Genomic DNA, 11,568 nt, shown 5'->3' with positions numbered 1-11,568 from the left:
AACATTTCTATGCGTGTCTGACTATAATGTGACCTACTTTTTTGCTTACTATGAATTTATTAACTTTGTAAATTATTATTTAGTGTCATACTTTTCTTTATTTATAACTTTATCATCTGCTTATAATGGTGTAAGTGGTTCGAGATAATACGAGTGATACCCATAAGTTCGCAAGCCCTTGAGGCTGATGTGAGTGCTACTGTTATCGTCACTAGGCGAGTGTATGCGGTGAATGTGAAGGAATGTGCAAAATCTAGAAGACGAGGCAGAGTGAGGTTGCTGGAAAGGGAAGGGACGGGTAGATCGCAATGGTATTGTGTGGAGACGCTATAATATAGATAATTCTGTGAACTAGAAGCTATTGTGGAAGAGGCAAAGGGAAGAAAGAAAGTGTTTGTTAAATACTGTGGTGTAGCTTTGATATACCAACCGGAGGGAGTATCCCTTGAGTTTGCCGGCCCCTGCCACCTTGCCTCCAATACAGGCTTATACAGCAGATCCAAATGTACCAACCCATAAAAGCGTCGTCCGGGACGGACCACCTCTCTGCCCCTCCTTATCCTCTAGCTAGGCTACTGGATAAGTTGCTATTGTTAAACGTTGATGATTAAATCAGTACCAAACAAGTGTGTTATTCATGATTAGAGAGCATGGAATATAATTGTTTCGTTTTTGTGTCTTTCAGCTGTTAAAAAGGGAGTAGTTTATCATATTCTCAATTAAGACTACTTTTAAATTGATTGCTCTTGAAAACAGTGTCATACAGTGGTATGTGTATAGTTGAAGCTGAAGGAATGATAGTAACATCATATGTATAGAGCGAAGCGATGTGGCGAACGAGGAAACGGACCGTCCTGGGCGATGCTTTAATGGGAGCGACACGTAGGGGTCTGTTACATAAGGCTGTATTGAATTGGGTTGTCAGATGGGGGAACGAACTCAAGTGCTGCTCCAGACGCCAGATACTCTAGCTATTCCACTGAATATGTGGAAAACTTTAATTATTTCGGCGTCGTAATCGTCCTGGTAAGTGACTTGAGCAAGGACTGTGTATTAAAAGTGAATAGCATTGTAGTGGAAGATTCATTTTCAAAGCCTTGAAATACACAAACACTGTTGCAGTGTCAAAATATTCTTCATGCTACTGAGATAATTCCACAGCACACTTGGACTGTCTCAATGATCAGGCTTCAGTGGCGTGAAGAATATTTTGGCACTTCAAAAACGAAATGAAAGGTAAATTTAATATTTTTGTATGTTTTTAGATAACCGAAATGGCTCTCTTACAGTGTAATTTATTCTAATATTAATTATTCCACTACCGTTTATAACACAGTTATTGATTTTTAGAAAGGAATAAAGAAATGGTAAAAATTTTTAAAGTCTCGGTGTGCGAAATTCAAACAGCATTAAGTCAAAGTCGCCATCCGTGTATCATACTAAACGTATACGCTCCATTAGAAGACATGAAGCTATGGAATTGTCTGAGATAAATTTTCTTCATAGGCTTGTGTTAAAAACAATATATATCAGGGCAAGACGAACATCGTGTACTCAGTCACTCACGAAAACGATAGGCGTGTTTATATATTTATATAGTTACACAAATATTACTCCGATTTGAAAACTGTATTCAGACAGTGTAGTTCTTGTGGCTATAAATATAGCCAGGTGCTAGTTGGTCAAAAAAGAAAAAAAAAATGCCTAGCGCACCATAGTGACTATCAATGTTTTGAAGAAAGCACTCAATGGAAATATAGATTTACATTCACTGTCATTTTTAAAAGTCGTAATCATCAAAAGTATTTATTTAAGCAGTTGCGACAAATGGCGTCTCATTTAAGACGGTAAGATCTCATTTGAGAGGAATGTCTAGCAGGGAAGATAACCGTCGAGAAACAGTCCACGTTTACTCTTGAATTAAAAAAAAATTATAAAGTGACCAGCACTTAAAAATAACACAAGATAATTATATTACTTTAATTCCGCACTAGGGTTTCTTCAGACTCCTAACATAACTTCCTACATACGCAAGGTATAAACAGTCAGACAGACAGCTAGCTAGCTAGATAGATAGATAGATGGTACTCCGTCGGTTACGACGACGAGGGTTCCAGTTGATCCGTGAAATTAACGCGCAAGTGGCCGAACACTCCACAGACACGAGTACCCTTAACATAGTTCTCAAGGAGATTCAGCGTGGCACAAGATATGATAAGGCTGGCCCTTTGAAATACAGGTACTAATCATTTTTGCCAAGTGAGTGAACTGGAGCAACGTGAAATAAAGTGTCTTGCTCAAGGACACAACACGTCACCAGGACTTGAACTCACGACCTTAAGACCGTAAGCCACGTCCCTTCAAGAGTGTGTGTGTGTGTATATATATATATATATATATATATATATATATATATATATATATATATATATATATATACATGTACATATATAAATATATATATATATATATGTGTGTGTGTGTGTGTGTGTGTGTGTCCTTCCTACAGGGAAGATGAAATTTTTTGTTTGCCGCCCGCAAACAGCTTTGCCAGTATATACACAGTGAAGCTTTACTATAGCGTCGTATATTAGCAACTACTATTTCCAGTAAATATTGGTGCATTGTTGTACCACTATTCAATCATCATCATCATGAGCAGCAGCAGCAGTAGCATTTAGCGTCCGTTGCTCCATGCTAGCATAGGTGGGACCGTACCACAAGAGCCAGCCAGGTCGAAGCTTGCACCAGACTTCTGTGGCTGTTTTAGCAGCTGGATGCTCTTCCTAATACCAACCACTAGACTTAGTGCTTTTTATGCGGCACAAGCACAGACGAGGTCAGTTTTGGCAAGGTTTTTACAGCCGGATGCCCTTCCGAACACCAACCGCTTTTCAGTGTGGACAGGGTGCTTTTAAGTGGCACTTGTACTGACAGGGTCACCAAGTACTTGCAAGACAGAAAATTTTAAGTTGGGAGGAGGCATTGGAAGAGGTGACGATGAAAAGGTTATAGTGAGACAGATATAGGTGTCTTGTTGAAGAGGAAATACAAGGTTACTCGGCTGGAGAAGAAAGATTAGGGATGAAGACAGAAACAGGTGTGCTACCGCAAAGAAAATACACGCTTGCCCAACCTGTGGGAAGTGCAGGAGAAAGGGAGAGGGAGAGGCGGGGAGACCGCAGGATGGAGATGGTGGCAAAGTGCCGGGCATGCTCACAAGGAACGGGGATCAGAGTATATTTATATACACACACACACGCACATATGCACACACACACACACACACACACATTAGGTTGTTTCACATGAAATGTCGACTGGAAAAAGGCCATTTTTGCATTAAATCATAACTTGTGATGAGAAATTGATACTCTTTGACAACAGCAGGAGAATAGAACAGTGATTAGATGCAGGAGAGCCACCTAAACACTACCCAATTCCACCATTGCACCCTAAAAAGTTAGTGGTCACTGTATGGTAGTCTGCGAAAGGAGTTATTCATTATTCATTTTTGCAACAAGGAAAAACGGTAACAGCAACATCGTATTGTTAAGATTGTATGCATGAGAATTTGAAAAAGAAGCAATCCCAGACTAGTGAATAGAGATGGCTCAATTTTGCTCCACGATAATGCACATCTTCACACTCCACAAGCTACGGTCCAAAAGCCGCAAAGCCTGAATTATGAGATTTTGCAACAGCCTCCCTATTCCCCTGATATCTCTTTTACTGATCATTACTTATTTAAGCATTTTGAGCTTTTCATAAGCAATAAAACATTCTTAAATAGAGAAGAGGTAATTGAAGCATTCGGATAGTTTATCCCAGCAAAAGATGATTCTTTTGCTTTTAGAAGGAATATATGACAGAGGAACGTTGGATAAACAACATAACTGAACATGGAACATACTTTGATTAAAAAAATCTGTTCTCTAACACTTCTGAAACATTTCATTATTACCTTTCAAATACGACATTTCATGTGAAACAACCTAATATATACACGTATACATACATACATACATACATACATACATACATACATACATACATACATACATACATACATACATACATACATACATACATACATACATGCATGCATGCATGCATACATACATACATACATGCATACATACATACTTCTTCTACTTGATGAGTATAAGTTATCATTGTTCTTTTATACCTACTCCAGACTGCTCGAAGCTTACAAACTTCCTACGCTTAGAGCTTACAATTACATATCGATAATATATATATATATATATATATATACAAGATAAGAAAATGGAGAAATACATCTAAATCAAATATCAATTACCAGATAATACTCAATCACATACTTTATTAAACCACCACATAAGAGACTGTAGGGTTAAACATAAAAAAGCAGAACAAATCAGTGTACATAAAGGAATGTACATAAAACAGTGTACATAAAAGAGTAATGTTGTATAATAAGTAGAATATATATAAAAAAGAGAATATAAATATAAGTAAATCTAAATATAGGTATAGATTACATCTTATAGCTGTTTCGGCCATATATATATATTATACACACACACACACACACACACACATATATATATATATAAATAATTAAATACATATGTGTGTGTATGTATGTGCTTATGCTTGTGTTTGTGTGTGCGTAAATGTATGTGTATGTGTGCATGTGTTTATGTGTAGCGTGTTTCCCTCAACATCATTGTTGATTACTTTATCCTTATGTACTGATCAGACCATTACACTACTGATATATATATATATATATATATATATATATATATGTATGTATGTATGTATGTATGTATGTATGTATGTATGTATGTATGTATGTATGTATGTATGTATGTATGTATGTATGCATGCATGTATACGTTGGCTTCTTTCAGCTTGCATCAATCAATTCACTCAGAATGTTTTGTTCGGCCCGAGGCTATAGTAAAAAAATTGCCTAAGGTGCCTCGAAGTAGGTCTAAATTTGAAACCATGTAGTTGGAAAGCAAACTTCTTATCAAACACCTACACTACGCCGATAACAAAAACAAAACTTTATTTTAAAATCTTCACACGAAAATTAAAAATAATCTCAAAGTTTGACACCCTGAGAACAGATGCCTTATAAATAATGTAATATGCAAATTCAGAACCATCACTTGCATCTTCTTTTATATACACAGATGCAAGTGTGGTTGTGAGTTTAACAAACTCGCTTCACCAGCAATCACGTAATTTCGGGTTCAGTCCCATTGCAAAGCATTTTGGCCAAATTTATTTTATTACAGTCTTGGGCTAAACAGTGTTTTTGAGTGAATTTGATTGAGGGAAACTGTATGGAAATCCGTCGAGTACATACATATACATACATGCATACATACATACATACATACATACATACATACATACATACATACATACATACATACATACATATATATATATATACATACATACATACATACACACACACATATATATATATACATACATATATATACACACACTATATATATATATATATATAGGAGATAAATAAAAATATATGCATACATACAAACATATATGTACGTACCTACATCTACATGTATATATACATGCATATATAAATAATTATACGGAAGTACAGGACATCACAATAAGACGTAGAAACAGAAAAAGCCAAAAAACAAAAAACAAGAAAACGGAAAACGAAAACCAAATACAGGACAGGTTACACAAGGACAAAACCCCCGTCATCAGCTGTCGCTAGAGGAGTCAGGCATGTTTCGAGGCATAACAGAACACTAATCCAATAGGCCTTCCTGCGAGAGAATTAAAATAAAATTTCAAGCAGCGGGGCACAATGAGTACGAACACAAACAAGACGTAACAATAAGACTGCAAAATTAAAATACATGTACAAAAACAAACACAAGAGGACGAACGAAAAAGCCTTTTTTCTGGCATAGACAAACAATAAAACTGCAAAAATAAAAATACATGTACAAAAAGTACAATTAGTTACAAAACGAGAAAATAACAAGAATACTATACAGGAAATTAACCACACAAGGGGACGAACGAAGAAGCCTTTTTGCTCGCAAGGACGAAAGTGTAGTAGCAGCGCGTGGAGGCAGTCTTTTCAATAGTGGTGACCACGTGTAAAGGAATTTGTGTTTATAGGCAAGGAAGAGGGAAGGAGGAGGGGGACACGCGGCGAAGAGAGAGGAGGAGGGGGAGGGAGAAAGATTGAAGAGGTTTTAAAGCAAAGGGAGAGAGTACCGCATCTTCAATATAATAAATTAATATAAAAAAAAAAAGGGGACCAAGAAGTGGATCGAAACGACGAATCGGAACGAACCTGATGCGGGGCGCTGTCAGACAATAAGGAGATAAATAAAAATATATGCATACATACAAACATATATGTACGTACCTACATCTACATGTATATATACATGCATATATAAATAATTATACGGAAGTACAGGACATCACAATAAGACGTAGAAACAGAAAAAGCCAAAAAACAAAAAACAGAAAACGGAAAACGAAAACCAAATACAGGACAGGTGACACAAGGACAAAACCCCCGTCATCAGCTGTCGCTAGAGGAGTCAGGCATGTTTCGAAGGCATAACAGAACACTAATCCAATAGGCCTTCCTGCGAGAGAATTAAAATAAAATTTCAAGCAGCGGGGCACAATGAGTACGAACACAAACAAGACGTAACAATAAGACTGCAAAATTAAAATACATGTACACAAAACAAACACAAGAGGACGAACGAAAAAGCCTTTTTTCTGGCATAGACAAACAATAAAACTGCAAAAATAAAAATACATGTACAAAAAGTACAATTAGTTACAAAACGAGAAAATAACAAGAATACTATACAGGAAATTAACCACACAAGGGGACGAACGAAGAAGCCTTTTTGCTGGCAAGGACGAAAGTGTAGTAGCAGCGCGTGGAGGCAGTCTTTTCAATAGTGGTGACCGCGTGTAAAGGAATTTTGTTTTATAGGCAAGGAAGAGGAAGGAGGAGGGGAACGCGGCGCGAAGAGAGAGGAGGAGGGGGAGGGAGAAAGATTGAAGAGGTTAAAGCAAAGGGAGAGAGTACCGCATCTTCAATATAATAATATTATATAAAAAAAAAAAGGGGACCAAGAAGTGGATCGAAACGACGAATCGGAACGAACCTGATGCGGGGGCTGTCAGACAATAAGGAGATAAATAAAAATATATGCATACATACAAACATATATGTACGTACCTACATCTACATGTATATATACCTGCATATATAAATAATTATACGGAAGTACAGGACATCACAATAAGACGTAGAAACAGAAAAAGCCAAAAAACAAAAAAAAAGAAAACGGAAAACGAAAACCAAATACAGGACAGGTTACACAAGGACAAAACCCCCGTCATCAGCTGTCGCTAGAGAGAGTCAGGCATGTTTCGAAGGCATAACAGAACACTAATCCAATAGGCCTTCCTGCGAGAGAATTAAAATAAAATTTCAAGCAGCGGGGCACAATGAGTACGACACAAACAAGACGTAACAATAGACTGCAAAATTAAAATACATGTACAAAAAAAAACAAGAGGACGAACGAAAAAGCCTTTTTTCTGGCATAGACAAACAATAAAACTGCAAAAATAAAAATACATGTACAAAAAGTACAATAGTTACAAAACGAGAAAATAACAAGAATACTATACAGGAAATTAACCACACAAGGGGACGAACGAAGAAGCCTTTTTGCTGGCAAGGACGAAAGTGTAGTAGCAGCGCGTGGAGGCAGTCTTTTCAATAGTGGTGACCACGTGTAAAGGAATTTTGTTTTATAGGCAAGGAAGAGGGAAGGAGGAGGGGGACACGCGGCGAAGAGAGAGAGAGGGGGGGGGAGGGAGAAAGATTGAAGAGGTTAAAGCAAAGGGAGAGAGTACCGCATCTTCAATATAATAATATTAATATAAAAAAAAAAAGGGGACCAAGAAGTGGATCGAAACGACGAATCGGAACGAACCTGATGGGCGGGGCGCTGTCAGACAATAAGGAGATAAATAAAAATATATGCATACATACAAACATATATGTACGTACCTACATCTACATGTATATATACATGCATATATAAATAATTATACGGAAGTACAGGACATCACAATAAGACGTAGAAACAGAAAAAGCCAAAAAACAAAAACAAGAAAACGGAAAACGAAAAACCATACAGGACAGGTTACACAAGGACAAAACCCCCGTCATCAGCTGTCGCTAGAGGAGTCAGGCATGTTTCGAAGGCATACAACGAACACTAATCCAATAGGCCTTCCTGCGAGAGAATTAAAATAAAATTTCAAGCAGCGGGGCACAATGAGTACGAACACAAACAAGACGTAACAATAAGACTGCAAAATTAAAAACATGTACAAAAACAAAAACAAGAGGACGAACGAAAAAGCCTTTTTTCTGGCATAGACAAACAATAAAACTGCAAAAATAAAAATACATGTACAAAAAGTACAATTAGTTACAAAACGAGAAAATAACAAGAATACTATACAGGAAATTAACCACACAAGGGGACGAACGAAGAAGCCTTTTTGCTGGCAAGGACGAAAGTGTAGTAGCAGCGCGTGGAGGCAGTCTTTTCAATAGTGGTGACCACGTGTAAAGGAATTTTGTTTTATAGGCAAGGAAGAGGGAAGGAGGAGGGGGACACGCGGCGAAGAGAGAGAGGAGGGGGAGGGTATATATATATATATATTATAATATATATATATATATTTATCAAACTAAAATTATTGAACAAACAAATGCAAGGTCATCCGCATATCATGAAATGATATGCGGATGACCTTGCATTTGTTTGTTCAATAATTTTAGTTTGATATTTTTGTCTCTTTCAATAGAGCACTTCTATAGCAGTCCTATTAATCTTTTTGTTCCTGACAAGAAACAATCACTGTATTATTGATATATATCTATATATATTAGATATATATATATATATATATATATATATAGATATATATTATATATATATATATATATATATAATATATATATATATATAATATATTATATATATATATATATATATACACGTAAACACACACATACATATATATATATGTGTGTATGTATGTATATACATGCATATATACATACATATATATGTGTGTATACATACATACATACAAACACACATACATACATACATACATACATACATACATACATACATACATATATACATATGTAAGTGACACTATTTTTGTGTTTGACCATCACTACCACTTGACAACTGTGTTGGTTTGTTTACGTCTCTTGTAAGTGAGCAATTCGGCAAAAAAGAAAAATGAAAACGATACAGAAATTGCCAAACTTAAAACTATGCACTGGACTTGATTTGTTCGACTCAACACTTCAAGCAGTGCTCCAACGTGGCCACAGACCAATAACTGAGACAAATATGAGAGTAAAAGCATTTGACGAAAGAAAAAAAAAATGTTGGGCAGTGATTAATATTAACGAGATTTTCTGCAATTAATCTTGTTGAAATTTAAAGAAAACTTATTGAACATGTGAATGATTCAATCTTCGTAAGCTTATGTCGTGCCCAGGACTCGTTCAATGTTTGTTTTCATAGTAGAGAATGAACCTTTTTTTCTTTCTTTTTTTTCTTTGCGTAATTGGATTAATTAGATTTGTATTGGTGTTCAGTTCAGATAAATACACAGTATCTTGTAATGCTATTTGACACTTGCTTAATTAAGGTTTTTAACGGATTACTTTCATAGTTTGATAGTAATAAAGTGTTAGTTTGGTCACTACATACACATTCCGATATTTAATATATCTCTGAAACAATAATTACATATAATACAGGGTCACATTTAAACAATGTAGCGGGTTGAAAAAACTTCGATCAGCTGGGGTTATCCAAGCAATCAGTAGACAAAAACTCCCACTAAAACTGATTAAAATCTAAAAAATGATAACCAAGAGAGAAAGAGATAATTCCAATACGATGGAATTTTTGGAACTATATGGACAATAGAGACTGAAATGAGTTTTAGTAGAGGCATTTTCCTTGTCTTTGTTACCCTACCATGTGACCTTCGGGCCAGTTCCACTGCGTGGCACCTTTAGCAAGTGTTTTCTAGTATAGCTTCAGACAGAACAAAGCATCGTGAGTAGATTTGGTAAATAGAAACTGAAAGAAACTCGCCGTGTGTGTATGTGTGTGTGTGTGTGTCTGTGCGTGTGGGTGTGTGTGCGTGCATGCGTATGCGTTGTGTGTTTCTTTTTGTCCTCCATCATCGCTTGACAACTTAACAGTTCTGCAAAAGAGACCATTGGAATAAGTACCAGGATCAAGAATAAGTACTGAGTTCTATTTGTTCGACTAAAACCCTAAGGGCAGTGCTCCAGCATGACCGCAGTCTTATGACTGAAACGAGTAAATGATAAAAGATACAAGATCCGAGAGCAGGATTTTGTCTACTAATTGCTCAGATAAATCAGTTGACTAAATTTTTCACCTAGCTATATATTATATATATGCGACCCTGTTACCTTCGTATTTATTATGTAGAATGCTCTCCTACCTGAGGCACGTTCTCTCAACCAAACTGTTAATGCCAATAAAGTACAGCTATGGGCGGCGAACTGGCAGAATCGTTAGCACGAGGGGCGAAATGCTTAGCGGTATTTCGTCTGCCGTTACGTTCTGAGTTCAAATTCCGCCGAGGTCGACTTTGCCTTTCACCTTTCGGGGTCGATTAAATAAGTACCAGTTACGCACTGAGGTCGGTATAATCGGCTTAATCCGTTTGTCTGTCCTTGTTTGTCCTCTCTGTGTTTAGCTCCTTGTGGGTAGTAAAGAAATAGGTATTTCGTTCTGAGTTCAAATTCCGCCGAGGTCGACTTTGCCTTTCATTCTTTCGGGGGTCAATTAAATAAGTACTAGTTACGTACTGGGGTAGATGTAATCGGCTTAATCCCTATGTCTGTCCTTGTTTGCACCCTCTATGTTTGGTTTCCTATAGGCAATATAGAAATAAATAAAGTACAGCTATGCTTCTGGTAATATATATATAACTTGTCTTCATTTCAATAACACAATTCCTAATCTTCATGATTCACAACACCTTCTTGACTATCTTAATAACTGTATGCATTTTCCATAGACGTTTAACATATTTCTCATTTACTTAATAATGAAGTGCTTATTGCGTTGTTAGTAATGTGACAGGATGAGATGTGAAAGGATAATGCTGATCATGAGATTTCTAGCATATTAAGCTTTCTAAACAATGTCTTTCTTCTCCTTGCAATTTCAATAAAGTGTCTTGCGAGCAGTATTTACATATCGACAGTATTAGGCTTTGTGTCTTTTGTTCAAACTGTTACCTACGCACATTCTGCCCCGAAGTGATAAGCCATTATATTATATATATATATATGCTTCTCACACTTTATTTCATACATTCCATTTTATTGAGTCAACCTATGTATTTAAATACAATCATTAACTAATCACTTTTATGAGGTACGTT

General features: G+C 36.4%; 2 long non-coding RNA genes across 2 annotated transcripts in view; both read left to right on the top strand.

Moving 5' to 3' along the window:
* Window positions 1–1,570, top strand: part of LOC118762303 — a 17,676-nt gene extending 16,106 nt beyond the window's left edge. The window contains exons 2-3 of the long non-coding RNA XR_004998056.1: window positions 903–905; window positions 1,559–1,570. This is a non-coding gene — a long non-coding RNA (uncharacterized LOC118762303). The remainder of the gene's footprint in view (window positions 1–902; window positions 906–1,558) is intronic.
* A 453-nt stretch (window positions 1,571–2,023) lies between these two features.
* Window positions 2,024–3,543, top strand: LOC118762302. Its single transcript, XR_004998055.1, has 3 exons — window positions 2,024–2,035; window positions 2,082–2,084; window positions 3,464–3,543. It is a non-coding gene; the product is annotated as an uncharacterized LOC118762302 (long non-coding RNA).
* The last annotated feature ends 8,025 nt before the right edge of the window (window positions 3,544–11,568 follow it).

Source organism: Octopus sinensis, linkage group LG2 (genome assembly GCF_006345805.1).
Source record: "Octopus sinensis linkage group LG2, ASM634580v1, whole genome shotgun sequence".
Taxonomy (NCBI): domain Eukaryota; kingdom Metazoa; phylum Mollusca; class Cephalopoda; order Octopoda; family Octopodidae; genus Octopus; species Octopus sinensis.
This window is presented reverse-complemented; position numbering and strand designations above follow the sequence as displayed.